The 17,560-nt window shown below is 36.3% G+C and overlaps 2 pseudogenes; one reads left to right on the forward strand and one right to left on the reverse strand.

Annotated features, from left to right (window-relative positions):
* Positions 1-13,999: 13,999 nt before the first annotated feature.
* Positions 14,000-16,219, reverse strand: LOC121104280 (annotated as a pseudogene).
* LOC103667679 lies at positions 16,149-16,633 on the forward strand (annotated as a pseudogene).
* The last annotated feature ends 927 nt before the right edge of the window (positions 16,634-17,560 follow it).

Consider the following 17,560-nt stretch of genomic DNA (forward strand, 5'->3'; position numbering starts at 1 on the left):
TAAGGGAAGCCAATAGTCATAAACAAGTATCCCTTTTATGCCTAAAGGAGTAAAGGAAGTGAAATGGAGAAATTAGGTACTGGAACCAAGAGGGAAAATCTCTAGTTGTATGAGAGAGTCACTCAAAAGAAGCTGTAGTCTTGATTAGAAGAATGAAGCAGGACAATCCAGCAGGGAAGTGGTTGGCTGAATGAATAATCTCTGTTTGCTCTTTGATCTCCTTCCAGTATCTCTCATTGGCTGATGTCTACCCAAATCCAGAACTCAAGGAGGACCATTGATGTAGTCTGCAAATTCAGTCTTCCAGAGTCGGTAGAAGAATTAAGACTGAGTCTGGAGAGAAAAGAGGAAAACATCTAAGACATACTCCCATTTATTTAAATTTACTCTTTTACCTCTAAATAAGTAATTACCCTACAGAAAGGTCTTATACATCCTTTGTTTACCCTGTCTTCCAGATCACTGGTCCATTCTTTAATCTCCTCTAAGCTGGTATTTATTTTCTATAGTGTATATTTTTTTATTTCAGTTATTGAATTCTTCATCTCTGGTATTTATATTTTCTATCTCTTTGTTGAAAGTATCACTGAGATCCTCCACTCATCTGTAAGTATGATCATTACTTTGAATTATTAGGAATGTTGCTTATCTCCACTTATTTGTTGTAATTTTGTCCTCTTCTTTCATTTGGGACATATTCTTCTATTTCCTCAATTTTTCTAGCTCTGTGTTGTTTCTGTGTATTAGGAAATACAGCTGTGTGATAGCTGGAGTGCAGTAGCCCCAGTTCACCAGAGCCAGGTGCTTCAGGGCTGTCTCCTATGTGGGTGGCATATGCTTTTCTGTTATGGTTGAGCTGCATCTGCCTTCAGTCCAGTCAGTCGTGATTGCACACTTTGCCTGTTGTGGGCACACTAGGTAAGGTTTTGCCCCTGTGCTGCTACAGGGCCAATCTGAGACCAGAAGCCTGCCTGCAGCCCATCTGGCAGGCTGCAGTAGCACCAACCAGCAGTGCCTTCTCCCTGCATTGTCCCTTGAGAGGGTTTCTTTGTTGGGTAGAGCTTGCAGTCAGAACACATGCTTGCTTCCACCCCAGGACTGATTGGCAGGGGACTCTTTGTGCACTACTAGTCTGCTGGGACTGCAGGTGCATTGGTGTGTGTGTGTGGTTATTTTCCCCTCTCCCCAAGGCAGGGCACACTTTGGAGTGGTGCCAGTTTCTCCTGGGGTTGCTTGCAGGATGTGTTGGGCAGAAGTACTTTGGAGTGATGTTTGTCAAGGGGGCAAGTTGGATGGGACAGATCCTCAGGGGTGGGGCAACAGTGCTAACAAGATAGGTGGAGAGTGTTTGCACTGGTTCCCTCAAGTGTCCTGCTATCTGGGATGTAGGCAGTGGGGGCAGAGAAGTGGTACCCACTAGCACTTCTGTTCTTGGAGAAGTCTCCTAATAATCTCTGCCTCTCCAGAGCATGTTCTGAAATTAGTAAATCAATCTGCTTCGACCCCGGGCCCTTTTCAAACAGCTTCTTGGATGGTACTTCTCAGCTGGGTTATTTATTATCCTGTCTCTTTAAGGATGGGAATTCAGTTTCCTATTTTCTTCAGGCTCTCCCAGAGCTCAGCCTGCTGATTTTTTAAGTACCAGGAGTTAAGCCCCACTGACTGTAAAAACTTCTGGAGTTAAGACCCACTGGTTTTCACAGCCAAATGTTATGGGGATTATCCTGTCAGTGCAGGCCCCCCATACCTGGAGTGCCTGGTATGGGGTCTAATCCTCTCGCGTCTCATGCTTGAGGTGTCCCTTCTATTTGTGTTAGTCTCCTTGGGGGTCTGATTTCCAACCATGTCTGTGGCCCTCCTACCCTTTTTTGATGTGGCTGCCTCTTTAGAATAAACTGTAGGAAAGCCTGAGCTGCCAGTCTTCAGGTCATTTTCAAGTTACTCGCACTGATATAGCTGTTATCTCAGTGTGTCCATGGGACAAGGTGAGTTCAGGATCCTGCCATTTTACCATCTTCCCAGAACTCCCCATGACTCATTTATCTTATGACTGGCAGTTGGTACTTTTTGAACTCCTTCACCATGTCCCTACCACCCAACGTTTGCTTCTGGCAACTACCAATCTCTTCTCCATATTTATGAGGTTTTTTCAAATGAATAGTTCACATACAACTGAGATATAAGGTATTTTTCTTTCTCTGTCTTATTTCACTTAGCATAATGTCCTTTAGGGCCATCCATGTTGCTGCAAATGGCAAGATTCCACTATTTTTGTAGCTGAATAACACTCCATTGTATACATATACCACATTTCCTTTATCCATTTATCTGTTCATTGACACTTAGGTGATTTCCATATCTGGTTAGTGTAAATAAATGCTACAGTAAACATGGGAAGGTGCATATATCTCTTGAAGTTAGGGTTTTCATTTCCTTTGAATAAATACCCAGAAGTGGAATTCCTAGATTGGATCGTAGTTCTACTTTAATTTTTTGAGAAATCACCATGCTCTTTTCCATAGTGGTGGCACAAATTTACATTCTTACCAACAGTGCACAAGAATTTCCTTCTCTCCACATCCTCACCAACATTTGTTTCTTGTCTTTTTGATAATAGCTATTCAACAGGTCTGAGGTGATGTCTCACTGTGATACTGGTTTGAATTTCCCTGATGATTACTTATTTTGAGCATCTTTTCATGTGTCCTTGTTTATCTTTATGTCTTCTTCAAAAAACGTCTTTTCAGATCTTATGCTCATTTTTCAGTGGGATTGCTTTATGCTTTCGGTTTCTCTTTTGCTGTTATGTGAATACTTTATACATCTTGGATATTAGCCCCATAAGATATGATTTAAAAATGTTTCTTTTATTCAGTAGGTTGCCTTTTTGTTTAGTCGATGGTTTCCTTCGCTATGCAAGTTTTTACTGTGATATAGTCTCACTTCCTTATTTTTGCTTTTGTTTTGGTGTCAAATCCAAAAGGTCTATTATAAGACTAGTGTCAAGGAGCTGACTGTGCTTTCTTCTAGGAGTGTAATGGTCTCAGAGCTTAAGTTCTAGCACCTTAATTCATTTTGAGTTAATTTTTGTGTGTGGTATAATGTAGTGGTACAGTTTCATCCTTTTGCATATGGCTTTTCAGTTTATAAAAACCATTTATTGCCAAGATGGTGCTTTCCCCATTGTTTATTCTTGACTCCTTTATCATAAATTAATTGACCATGTATGTGTTGTTTTATTTCTGGGCTTTTATTTTGTTTCATTGATCTATGTGTCTGTTTTATGATGCCATATTTTTTACTACTATAGCTTTGTAATATAGTTCAAAATCATAGTGTGATGCTCCATCTTTGTTTTCTTAAGATTGTTTGGCTATTTTGAGGTCTTTCTTGGTTCCATAAAAATTTTAGAACTGTTTATTCTATTGTGTGATAATTGCTATAGGGATTTTGATAGGGATGGCCTTAAATCTTAGATTGCCTTGGGTAGTATGGACATTGTAGCAATATTCTTCCACTCCACGAGCACAGATTATTCCATTTATTTGCACCTTTATTTATTTATTTAGTCTGTGTCTTGAAGCTTTCGGAGTATAGATCTTTTACTTCCTTGATTTAATTTGTCCCTAGGTATGTTATTCTTGATAAAACTGTACATAGGATTGTTTTCCTAGTTTCTCTTTCTTATAGTTTGGCATAGAAAGGCAACTGAATTTTGTATATTCATTTCAGTATCCTGCAAGCTCAACTGATTTGTTCGTTAATTCTAACAGTTTTTTGGCAAAGTCTTCAGAGTTTTCTTTGTATAATGTACGCCATCTGTAAATAGTGACAGTTTTACTCCTTCCTTTCTAATTTGGATGGCTTTTATTTATTTTTATTACCTCATATCTCTCACTAGGACTTCCAATATTATCTTGAATGAAAGTAAACGTGGGCATCCTGTCTTGTTCCTGATCATAGAGAAAAAGCTTTCTGCTTTTTACTGTTGAGTATGATGGGAGCAGTGGACTTGTCATATATGGCCTTTATTATGTTGAGAGTTTTTATCATGATGTGGAATTTTATCACATGCTTTGTATCTATTGAGATGATCACAGTATTTTTATCCTTCTCTCACTTAATGTGTTATATTATGTTAATTGTTCTGTGGATGTTCAACCATCTGTACATTCATGTAAAAAATCCTACTTGATTATAATGAATGATCCTTTTAATGTATTGTTGAATTAGGGTTGCTAATATTTTATTGAGGATTTTTGCACCTATGTTCATTAGGTATATTGGCCTATACATTTCTTTTCTTGTGGCATTCTTACTTGGTTTTGGTATCAGAGAAATGCTTGCCTCATTGAATGAGTTTGGAAGTAGTCCCTTCACTTTTATTTCTGGAAGAATTTGAGAAGAATTGGTATTAATTCTTCGAATGTTTGGTAGAATCTACCAGTGAAGTTGTCTGGTGGCACCTGATGTTTGTTGGGAGGTTTTTGATTACTGATTTAATCTCCTTGCTAGTAGTCTGTTCAGATTTTCTATTTCTTCATTATTAAGTCTTGGTAGAGTATGTTTTCAGGATCAATCCAGCTGTTCTAGGTTGTCCAATTTGGTGGCATATACTTGTTCACAATAGTCTCATGTGATCCTTTACATACAGATACATCAGTTATAATGTCTTCTGTTTCATTTCTGATTTTGAGTCCTCTTTTTTTTCTCGTTGAGATTACCTAAGGTTTATCAATTTTCTTTCTTTCCAATGACTAGCTCTTAGTTTTATTGATATTTCCTACTGTGTTTTCCTTTATTTTTTCTCTACCTTATTATTATTTTCCTTTTTCTACTACTTTTGCCTTTGTTTGTTCTTCCTTTTCTACTTCTGCAAGGTATAAAGTTAGGCTGTTTAAAGCATTTCTTGTTTCTTGAGGTAGGCATTTATCAACATGAACTTCCCTCTTACAACTGCTTTTGCTGCATCCCATAAGTTGTGTTATGTTGTTTTCCATTATCATTTGTCTCGCTGTATTTTTTATCTCTTTCAATGTCTTCTTTGACCCATTTGTTGTTCAGTAGCATGTTGTTTAATCTCCGCATACTTAGTTTTCCAGTTTTCTTCTTGTAATTTGATGTCTAGTTTCATATCATTGTGGTTGGAAAAAATGCTTGATATGATTTCGGTTTTCTTTATCAGGACTTGTTTTGTGACCTAAAATAGGATTTGTCCTGGAGAAGGTTTCATGTGCAATTGAGAAGAATGTGTATTTTGTTACTTGTGGATGGAATGATCTGTATATGTTCAGTTCAGATTTGTTATTTAAGGCCAATGTTTTCTTATTGATTTTCTGTCTGGATGATCTATTTATTGATATAAGTGGAGTATTAAAATCACCTATTATAGTACTGTTACTCTCTTTGTATCTATTGATATTTACTTTATATATTTCGGTGCTACTATCAAAAGTGCATAAGTATTTACAAATATTATATTCCTGTTGGATAGCCCTTTTGTTATTATGAAATGACAAATCTTTGTCTCTGATTACAGTCTGTTTAAAATTTATTTTGTCTGAGATCACTGTAGATACATCAGCTGTTTATTTCCATTTGCATGGAATATGTTTTTTTATCCCTTTATGTGTCCTTACATCTGAAGTGTGTCTCTTATAGGCATTATATAGTTCTGGTTTTCTATCCATTCAGCCACTCTTTATCTTTTAAATTGGAGAATTTAATCCATTCAATTTACTTATTGATACATATGTACTTATTTTCATTGTGTTGTTTTCTTGCTGATTTGTAATTCTTCTTTGTTCCCTTCTTCTCTTGTCTCTTCCTTTGTGGTTTGATGACTTTCTTTAATGGTGTACTTAGAGACCTTTCTCTCTCTTTTGCATATTGTTTTCGCTTTGGGTTTTCAGTTGATGGCTTTATAAGTTTGAACACATTCTACAGCTGTATATGTTTACTCCTCTCTGTATTTTATGTTTTTGAGTTCACATTTTATATCTTTTTATCTTGTGCATCCCTCATATTACTGTAAAGTTATTTTTACTTCTGTCTTTTAACCCCCTCTTACCAGCTTTTTAAATGATTAATGCCCTACTTTTACTATATTTTTACCTTTACCAGGTGAGATTATACATTCATATATTTTTCTGTTACTCATTAGTGCATGTTCTTTTCAATTTAAAGAGATTGCTTTAAAATTCCTTGTAAGGCCAGCTTAATGCTGGCGAAGTCCTTCAGTTTTCACTTACCTGTAAAGTTCTTTATATCTCCTTGAATTATGAATGATAATCTTGCTGTATAATGTATTCTTTGTTAGAATTTTTTTCTTTGAGCAGTTTGAGTATATCTTGCCACTATTTTTTGGTCTGCAAACTTTCTTCTGGAAACTCGAATGATTTTATGGAGTTTCCCTTGGATGTAACAAGCTTTTTTCTTTCTTTCTTTCTTTCTTTCTTTCTTTCTTCTTTCTTTCTTTCTTTCTTTCTTTCTTTCTTTCTTTCTTTTTCTAGATTCTCTTAATCTTTCAACATTTTAATTATGTGTCTTAGCATGGATTTCTTTGGGTTTTTCTTATTTGAAACTCTCTGGGATTTCTGGATCTAGATATCTGTTTTCTTCTCTAGGTTAGTAAAGTTTTCAGCCTTTATTTCTTCAGATAAATTTTTTGCCCTTTCTCTGTGTCTCTTCTTCTCGGTCCCCTATAATGTGAGTGCTAGCCCAATTGATGTCTTAGTCCTTTAAGCTGTCACTACTTTTTTCCTTTTTCTGCTCTGATTGGGAGATTTCCACTGCCTTGTATTTGAGTTCACTAACTCTTCTTCGTCTAGTCTGCTGTCAGACCACTTCATTATATTTTCAGTTCCATTATTTTATTCTTCAACTCTGTAACTTCTATTTGGTACTCTGTGATTTTATTATATCTCTTTGTTGAAGTTCTTATTGTGCTTATCTATTTTTCTCCCAAGATCAGTGAGCATCTTTTTAACCACGACTTTGAACTCTATATCAGGTAAATTATTATATTTATTTCATTAAGGTTTTTTCTCGAGGTCTTATATTGTTTTTTCACTTGGAACATATTCCTCTGTTTCTTCAGTGTGCTTGACTCTGTGGTTTCTGTACAGGAAATGAAACAGCAGGTTTTCTTAGTCTTGAAGAAGTGGTCTCTTTGTCAAGGATAAAACTTGCTTTTTAACCTTGCCCTAGCTTTTGGTTGTCATTCAAACCATTGTGTTTGTCCGAGTGGCCTGTTTATTTTTGTTTATTCCAATAAATTATCTCACAGTATTATATTAGTTTCAGTTGTAAAATATAGTGATTGAGATATTTTATGCGTTACTCATTACTAATCACAATAAACCTATTCTTAATGCCCTTCACCTATTTCACCCATCCCCTAACCCACCACACCTCTGGTAACCACCAGTTCTCTATATTTAAGAGTCTGTCTCTTTTTTTCTTTGTTTTGTTTCTTAAATTCCACATATGAGTGAAATCATATGCATTTAACTTTCTCTGACTTATTTCACTTAGCATTATACCCTCACGATCCATCCATGTTGTTGCAAACAGCAAGATTTCATTCTTTTTTATGGCTGAGTTATATTTCATTGTGTGTGTGTGTATGTACATATGTACACATATACATACATATATATACACACCCCATCTTCTTATCCATTCATCTATCCATGGACACTTGGGTTGCTTCCATAATTTGGCTATTGTAAATAATGCTACTGTAAACATAGGGATGCATATATCTTTTCAAATTAGTGTTTTTGTATTCTTTGGGTAAATACTCAATAGCGGAATTACTGGATTATATGGTAATTTTATTTTTAATTTTTTGAGGAACATCCAAACTGTTTTCCAGTGACTGCAACAGGTTGCATTCCCACCAACAGTGCATGAGGGTTCCTTTTTTTCTGCATTCTTGCCAACAATTGTTATTTTCTTGTGTTTTCAATTTTAACCATTCTGACAGGTGTGACTTGATATCTCCTTGTGGTTTTGATTTGAATTTCCCTGATGATTAGTGATATTGAACATCTTTTCATGTGTCTGTTGACATCTGTATGTTTGTTCATGTTCTCCGCTGATTTTTAAATTGGATTATTTGGGGGTTTTTGGTGCTGATTTGTATAAGTTTTTTATATATTTTCCATACTAACCCCTTATCAGATATATTATTCGCAAATATCGTCTCCCATTCAGTAGGTTATCTTTTTGTTTTATTGACTGTTTCCTTTGCTATGCAGAAGCTTTTTATTTTGATGTAGTCTCAAAAGTTTAATTTTGCTTTTTTCCCTTGATTAGTAGACCTATCTAGAAAAATGATGCTATGGCCAAGGTCAGAGGAATTACTGTCTATGCTCTCTTCTAGGATTTTTATGGTTTGATGTCTCACATTTAGGTCCAAAAATTCCCTTTTGAGTTTATATTTGTGTATAGCATGAGAAAGTGGTCTAGTTTCATTATTTTGCATGTGGCTGTCCAGTTTTCCCAGCACCATTTGTTGAAGAGACTGTCTTTCCCAATGGATATTCTTTTCTCCTCTGTCAAAGATTAATTGACCATTTAATTGTGAGTTTACTTCTGAGTTCTCTATTCTGTTCCACTGATATGTGGGTATATTTTTGTGATAGTATATTTTTGTGATAGTATATTTTTGTGACTGTCTTAACTATAGCTTTGTAGTACAGCTTTGAAAACTGGAATTGTGATCCCTCCAGTTTTGGCTTTCTTTTTCAAGATTGCTTGAGTTATTCAGGATCTTTTTGATTCCATACAAATTATTTGTTCTAGTTTTATGAACATTGTTGTTGGTATTCTGATAGGAATTGCATTAACTTTGTGAATTGCTTTGGGTAGTATAAACATTTTAACAATATTTATTCTTCCAATTCATGGACATGGAATATCTTTCCATTTGCTTATATTATCTTCAATTTCTCTAATCAGTATTTTATAGTTTTCAGAGTATATGCCTTTCACCTCCTTGGTTAAGTTTATTCCTAGGTATTTTTTTTTTTGGTCTAATTATAAATGGAATTGTTTTCTTAATTTCTCTTCCTGCTACTTCATTATTGGTGTATAGAAATGCAACAAATTTTTGTGTATTGATTTTGTATCCTACGACCTTCCTGAATTCATTTATCAGTTTTAGAAGGTTTTTTTTTTTGTTGTTGTTGAATTCTTAGAGGTTTCTATATATAGTATCATGTCATCTGTAAATACTGAAGGTTTTACTTCCTAACTAATTTGGATCCTTTTACATCTTGATTGCTGTGGCTAGGACTTCTAGTACTACGTTGAATGAAAGTGGTGCAAGTGGATTTCTTTGTGTTGTTCCTAATCTTAGGGAAAAACCTCAGTTTTCCACCATTGGGTATGATGTTACTTTTGGGTTTTTCATATTTGGTCTTTATAATGTTAAGGTATGTTCTCTCTGAATCTACTTTGTTGAGTTTTTATCATGAATGGATGTTATACTTTGACACATGCTTTTTCTGCATCTATTTAAATGATAATATGGTTTTATCCTCTCTCTTACTGATGAGATATATTATTCTTAATTGCAAATGTTGAACCACACTTGCGTCCTAGGAATAAATTCCATTTGATCATGGTGAATGATTTTTTAAAAATATATCGTTGGATTGGTTTGCTGATATTTTGTTGAGAATTTTTGCATCTGTGTTCATCAGAGATATTGGCCTGTGGTCCTCTTTTATTGTAGTGTCTTTATTTGGTTTGGGTATCAGGGTATTACTGGTCTCATAGAATGAATTTGGAAGCTTTCATTCCTTTTTAATTTCTGATAATTTGATAATGATAGGTATTCACTCTTCTTTAAATGTTTGGTAGAATTTACCTGTGAAGTTGTCTGGTCCTGAACTTTTGTTTTTTGGGAGTTTTTGATTACTGATTCAACTTCATTGCTGATAATTGGTCTGTTCAACTTTTCTATTTCTTCCTTGTTCTGTTTTGAGAAGCTACATGTTTCTTTTCTTCTAGGTTGTCCGATTTGTTGGCATATAGACTTTCATAATATTCTCTTACAGTCCATTGTAGTTCTGTGGTTTGGGGTGTTATTTCTTGCTTTTTCATTTCCAATATTGAGTTCTTTCTTTCTTTTCTTTCATTTCTTTCATGTCTAAAACTTTGTCAACTTTGTTGATCTTTTCAATGAACCAATTCCTGGTTTCATTGATATGTTTTATTGCTTTCGTTTTGTTTTGTTTCTATTTCATTTGTTTCTTCTCTAATCTTTATTATTTCTTTCCTTCTACTGGTTTAGCATTTTGTTTGTTCTTCCTTTTCTAGTTCCTTTATATGTAAGGTTAGGTTGTACATTTTGAGATTTTTCTTGCTTCTTGAGGTAGGCCTGTTTTACTATAAACCTCCCTCTTGGAGCCACTTTTGCTGCATTCCAAAGATTTTGGACCATTGTATTTTCATCTTCATTTGTCTCCATCTATTTTTTATTTCCTCTTTGAATTCTTGGTTGCCTTATTCATTGTTTAGTAGCATGATATTTAATCTCCATGTATTTGTGGGGTTTTGGGTTGTTTTTTTTTTTTCAGATTTTTTTCTTGTGGTTGATTTCCAGTTTCATAGCATTGTGATCAAAGAAGCTGCATTGTATAACTTTGATCTTTTTGAATTTGTTGAGGCTTGTTTTGTGGGTTAATATGTGATCTATTCTGGCAAATATTCCATGTGCCCTTGAAAAAATGTGTATTCTTCTGTTTGGGGATGGAACGTTTTGAATATATTTGTTAGATCCATCTGGTAAAGTATATCATTTAAAACTACTGTCTCCTTTTTTTGATTTTCTGTTAGTAATATCTATCCATTGATGTAAGTGAGGTGTTAAAGTCCCCTATTATTTATCACTATTAATAAATAAATAAAACTGTTAACTTCCTTTATGTTTGTTAATAGCTGCTTTATGTATTTGGGTGCTCCCATATTGGATGGATAAATTTTTACAATTGCTCTTATCTTTACATTGGATTGTTTCCTTTATGATTATATAGTGTCCTTCTTTGTCTCTTGATACAGTCTTTGTTTTAAAGTCATTTTGCCCTATATAAGTATTGCTACCCCGGCTTCCTTTTCACTCCCATAGGCATGATAAATGTTTTCCCATCCCTTCACTTTCAATCTTCATGTGTCTTTAGGTTTGAAATAAATCTTTTGTGGGCAGCATATAGATGGGTCTTGCTTTTCTTTTTTTTTAATTTATCCCCTCCTCCTATGTCTTTTAATTAGAGAATTTAATTGATTTACATTTAGATTATTGATAGGAACGTACTTATTGCCATTTTGTTACTTGTTTTATGGTTGTTTTTGTTGCTCTTTTCTATTTCTTGCTCCCTCCTCTCATGGTTTGCTGGCTTTCATTAGTGATATACTTGGATTTCTTTCTATTTTTTGCGTATCTATGACCAGTTTTCAATTTGTAGTTGTCATCAGGTTTATATATAACATCTTATGCGTATAGCAGTCTATATCAAGTTGATGGTCATTTAAGTTTGGACCCATTCTAAAAGCACTAAATTTTTATTCCTCTCCCTCATCCCGCATTTTAAGTATATTTAGTCATACTTTATATCTTTTATTTTGTGATCCCCTTTATTGATTTTTTTTGATATACTTAATTTTACTGCTTTTATGCTTCCTAATTTTCTTACTCCTGCTTGTGATCTTTCATTTATACTCAAAGAATCCCTTTAACATATTTTATAAGGCTATTTTAGTGATGAAGAATTCCTTTAGCTTTTGTTTGTCTATGAAACCCTTTATCTCTCCTTCTAGTCTGGATGATAATCTTGTTGGATAGAGTATTCTCAGCTTCAGGTTTTTCCCTTTCAGCACTTTGAGTATATCATGTCACTCACTTCTGGCCTGCAAAGTTGCTGCTGAAAAACCAGCTGATAGTGTTACAGTGTTATAGGGTTTCCCTTGTATGTAACTGTTTTCTCTTGCTGCTTTACAAATTCTCTTTATCACTAATTTTTGCCATTTCAATTACTATGTGTCTTGGAAGGGACATCCTTGGGGTGATTTTATTGGGGGTTCTTTGTGCATCCTGGATCTGGATATCTGTTTCCTTCCTCAGATTCAGGACGTTTTCAGCTATTTACTTCTTCAGGTATATTTTCTTCCCCCCTTTCTCTTCTGGGATCCCTATGACATGAGTGTTATTACTGAGTTTCCTTAAGTCTAGTCTCATTTTTAAAAATTTTTTTCACTCTTGTTCTGCTTGATTGCTTTTATTTAGTCTCCTTCAGATTGCTGCTTGGTTTTTCTGTTTTTTTCTAGTCTACTTTATTCAATTTACAATTTTTCTATTAAAGATTTTATTTATTCATTTCAGAGAGAGAGTGCGAGCAGGGAGGGGCAGTGGGAGAGCGAGAAAGAATACAAAGCAGACTCTATACTGAGCTCAGAGCCTGACTCGGGGCTCAGTCTCACAACTGTGAGATCACCACCTGAGCCAAAACCAAGAGTTGGATACTTAACCAACTGAGCCACCCAGATGCCCGCTCCTACAGTATTTTTAATTTCAATTACTGAGTTCTTCATCATTAGTTGTTTTTTTTTTTGTTTGCTTGTTTTGTTTTTTACATTTTCTCTGTTTAAGTTTTCACTGGGGTCCTCCACTCTTGTCTCCAGTTGAGTGAGTATCTTTATGAACATTCAAATTTTTTTCTCAGGCACATTACTTATCTCTGTTTTGTTTATCTCTCTTGCTGTGATTTTGTCCTGATCTTTCATTTGGGACACATTCCTCTGTCTCATTTTGTCAGGGGAGGATCTCAGCTCCTAGATTCAGGCTGATATAAGCCAGACCTGAGGTAGCAGTTTATGAAGTATGCAAATATATATAATCCTTTGGGACTGCAAGCATGAGCCCCACTGGTCACCAGAGCTAAGTGTTCTGGAGTTGTTCCCTGTGAAACAGTCATGAAAATTGGGGCTTGAGGGAATTGCTCCTCAGGCTGAAGCTCCTGAGTAAGAAAACTGACTTATTTCACAAAAAGACTTACATGGGCATTTCATCCTTCTGTCTTGAGGATGGCCTGTCAAGAACTGTCTCTCCAATTAGTTACAGCCTCTAGGACCCAGGAACGCAATTCCCATTGGCCTCTAAAGCCAGGCAATTATTGGGTATCCCCTGAGCTGTAGCTACAAAAACTAGAGCACTAGACATAAAAACCAGGTCACCTCTGGGAAATGGTGGCACTATGGAACAATGGCAGAGGGAGAGTGCTCAGACGGCAACTGCTGGTTGGAGCAAGGCAGTGGGCGAGCATAAAGATGGCTCTCTGGGGTAAGGGTCAAGGGGGAAAGCCTAGGATTTGGGGGAAAAAAGATGGTGTGCATAGATTGTGCCCACTAGTCTTCATCTCTGGAGATTTTCCCAGAAGACCCTTAGATGCTAACTTAGATGCATGCCCATCAGGTTGATGCTTTATGATTAGCAACTGAGCTGTTTTCACAAAGTGTGGGCCTGATTAGCTGCTTCTGAACTGGGCTCTGGGGTGAGTGACTCCAAGTATGGGTGTCCTTTAAGAGCCATTTCTCAGATCACGATGCCCTTCTGGGCATCCTTGAAGTAAGCCCTGTTTGTTTACAAAGCTAGATATTTTGGGAGCTGTCTCTCAGTTGGGGTTCTTAAAAATTGGGATGGCTGATATGGGGTTCAGACCCTTCACTCTGTGGAAGCAGCTCTGGGGTTTTAGTTCCCTCTTGGACTACAGGTGGGGGTTGGGGTGCCCGGGTGGCTTAGTTGGTTAAGCCTCTGACTCTTGATTTTGGCTCTGATCATGATCTCAGGATCAAGAGATTGAGCCCTGCATCAGGCTCTGCGCTCAACATGGAGACTGCTTAAGATTCTCTCCCTCTCCCTCCACCTCCCCTTTCAAAAAAAAAAAAAAAAGTAGCTGGGGTTTATGGTGGAATTTTGTCCCAGCTTCTTTGATGTGTTTTTTTCTGGTATGCTCAATGTGTAATTGTTGCCTAGCTAGTTTTTAGGGCTTTTTTCAGAAGAAATTATTCTACATGTAGCTGTAGATTCAATGTGTCAGTGGGGGAGAAGGCGAATTCAGGATCTTCCTATGTTGCCATCTTGAATGGGCAACATCAGTGTTTTGATTTCCTACCTGATTAACTTATTAAATTCTCTTACTAGTTGTAATTGTTTATAGATTTTCTTTGCCGCATCCATCAAGACAAATTTCCATCTATAAATAATTTTTTTTTCTGATTTCACAAACTTTCACAACTTTTTCTTCCATTTTTGTTGTTTTTTCACCACTTCTTTAATCTGGTCTTTATTCAAAATGAGCTGCCCAAAATTATTTGACCTTTATGGAATAAATTAAGTTTTTGCAGCATGTTGTTGTTGTTTTTTTTTTTTTTTTCTGTGGTGGGTGTTTTCTGCTGGCATCTGTTCAGCTGCTAGTTTCTTGGCAGCCGCAACCTTTTTTCCCACCAAAGAGTTCTGCCTCCCTTTCTTCCCTACCCCTGGTTACTTGCCTAGAACCTCCTTCTTATCTGATTTGGCTTCTAGTGCTGCTGCAGATTTATCCACCTGGAGCTTCCGATTCTTGACCTGGTGAAGAATGTTGTTCTAGTTTATGGTCTTTAAATATGAGTTTAGCTTCAACATCATTCTCAGGTTTTTCAGTGGATTCTTCTTTAGGACTCTATAATGAAACTTTTTGTGTTATTCTAAGAGGGATCTTTGGATCTCTGATTTTTAAGATTCTGTTAAGGTCTGTATTGAAAACTGTGCATGGAAATTGTATTTACTCTTGAGAGTAAATCATCTATCTTAGAGAAAGCACTTTTAATCCAAATGTAGAAACATTCCACATCCCCACCAGGAGCAAGTTTCAAAATGTTCAGTTTGTTTACATAAAGCAGAGTAATTCCTGGTATGTTTCTGAAGACCTTGATGACACTTGTCCTTTTTATTGATGGTTCAGAGCCCGCTGCTCTGCATACAATCACCACTTTTTATTTTGCTTTTGCAGCTTTTGTTTGCTGAGAGGCATGGAACTTTATGATATCATCCTAGGCCCTGAGTCTCTTAAGTGAAGTAGATTCCATAGTCGTCTCTTAGCTTTCAACTTTATTTTCAACTATCAAAGGAAGTTCAGGAACTTTCTCAATATAATGACCTTTAGATATGACCAGCACTGGTAAGGCCAAAGCAGCCAGGGCAGAGCAGAAGACATAACACTTCCGTATTGTGTTCATTCTGTGTTTCCAATGGTGTGAGGTTTTGGCTGGCACAAACATGGGGTCTCGCAACACTTATCTCCAAAAGCACCCTGGGCAGAACTGTGAGTCACACCGTATTGAATTCTGGGAATTCAAGCCACACTCTGTTCATACCCCAACACCCATCACTGGTTTGATGGCCTGCTAATTGACTGGCAGCATAGTGCTGTTTTCATTGCACAAGTTGAACAAAGTTCACGATATATGGTCAAATGGAAGCCTGAACACAGCAGGCAGTTGCATTTTTTGCCAGATAACTACCCTTTTTGGAGTAGTTTTCAATGGTTGATATCAATGGTTGCCCCACACCATAGTGGGGAAAAGAAGGAAGACTACACTCCCCTCAACCCAATAATTCCCACAGGAAAAGCTGCCCCCTATCTTACTAAGCTAGATAGAACTTCTTCTTTTCCTTTTTTTTTTCCTTTTTTTTTTAGATGTTATTTATTTATTTGAGAGAGAGAGTGCACATGCAGCAGAAAGAGAGGGAGAAGCAGGTTTCCTATTGAGCAGAGAGCCCAACACAGGGCTCTATACCAGGACCCTGGGATTATGACCTGAACCAAAGGCAGATGCTTAACTAACTGAGCCAGCCAGGTACCCCTGGCTAGAACTTCTTAAATATGTACTAAAAACAAGTGATATCAGGATTCCTCATTTTATTTTTAATTTAAATTTAGCATTTTAATATTTCATTATAGTATACGAAGAATACTATTTTATAAAAACATATTATCAGGTATCTAACTTATCTATTGTCACATAACAAGTTACTTTAAAAATTAGTGCCTCAACACTGTTGCCACCTCCTTCCTCTGCCACTGCTGGTGTGAAGTGTGCTTGTGTGCTCTTTCGGTGCACAGCAGGTGCCTCTTTATGAAACAGCAGCTAAGGACACCCGAGCACTTGCCATGGCCTACAAAAAGGCAAAGGAAGGAGTCTAGACTGAGAATAGTGATGATATCAATTTGAAGTTGATGGGGCAGGATGGTTCTGTGGTGCAGTTTAAGATTAAGAGGCATACACTACTTAGTAAACTAATGAAAGCCTATTATGAATGACAGGGTTTGTCAATGAGGCTGATCAGATTCTGATTTCATGGGCAGCCAATCAATGAAAGAGACCTACCTGCACAGTTGGAAATGGAGGATGGAGATACAATTGATGCGTTCCTGCAGCAGACAGGAGGTGTCTACTAAAAAGGGAACCTGCTACTTTACTCCAGAACCCCTTCCTCCAGACCAAGGAAACATTCTCAATTAGGAAACCACAATTTGGTTCCACCACATTCTAACTTACTTCAGCGTAGTTTTTTTTCTCCATTCTTTCATTTTTTCCCCTTCCCCATTCCTTTATTGTACATGAAGGAAGTGTGTATGTGCACAAGCATGTTGTTTTTTCTTAAAGCCAATGATATGTTTCGATCAACATCAAAAGGAGATGGGATGACCTAAAAATACTGGTTCTGTGAAAATACCCTCTTTCTCCATTAGTGGCACGCTCATTCAGCTCTTATCTTTATATTCCAGTAAGTTATTTTGCTCTCACTGTTTAACAACAACAAAAACAACAACATAAAAATCCTTGCCCACCTTGTTCAGTTGAAGAATTTTAATGTTTTTCATTTATCATTGTAAAACCAAGGACAATTTTATAACTTTTTTGTACGTATCTATCACATGTAGGGCAATCTGTCTTTAAGGATAAATTACTCTAAAAAAAAATGAATTCCAGGTAGTTTTCCCTTCAAGTCAAGCATCTTATTTAAATAAACTTCTTATTTAATATGAAAAAAATCAATATCTCAAAATAACAATAAAGCATATTATATTACCTGTGGGTGAGTTATGAATCTTGGTGCACCTTAGGACTATGATTTTGGCTTGCGGTCATCTCACGAAGATGTATTCAAAATGTCAGCCATGGGTATGGTTAAAATGTCAATCAGGGCTCTAGTCATCTAGATTGGAGTTGGAGTATCAGCTTCCAAAATGGCCAACGCATATGGCTGGCAAGTAGGTGCTTGTTAGATGGAGACTTTAGATCCTTTCCACATGGACTTCTCTGTAAGGTTGCTTGAATGTCCTCACAACATAAAAACTGGCTTCCCTTAGAGTGAGCAATCCAAGAGACAGGAAAGCAGGAGTCAAGATGTTTTCATGACAACCCACAAATCACATACTGTTATTTCTACAATATCTTATTGCAGCCCAATACAATAAGAGGTAATTACATGAGTGCATGAGCACCAGAA

Source organism: Ursus maritimus, unplaced genomic scaffold, assembly GCF_017311325.1.
Source record: "Ursus maritimus isolate PB19 unplaced genomic scaffold, ASM1731132v1 scaffold_1, whole genome shotgun sequence".
NCBI classification, from domain to species: domain Eukaryota; kingdom Metazoa; phylum Chordata; class Mammalia; order Carnivora; family Ursidae; genus Ursus; species Ursus maritimus.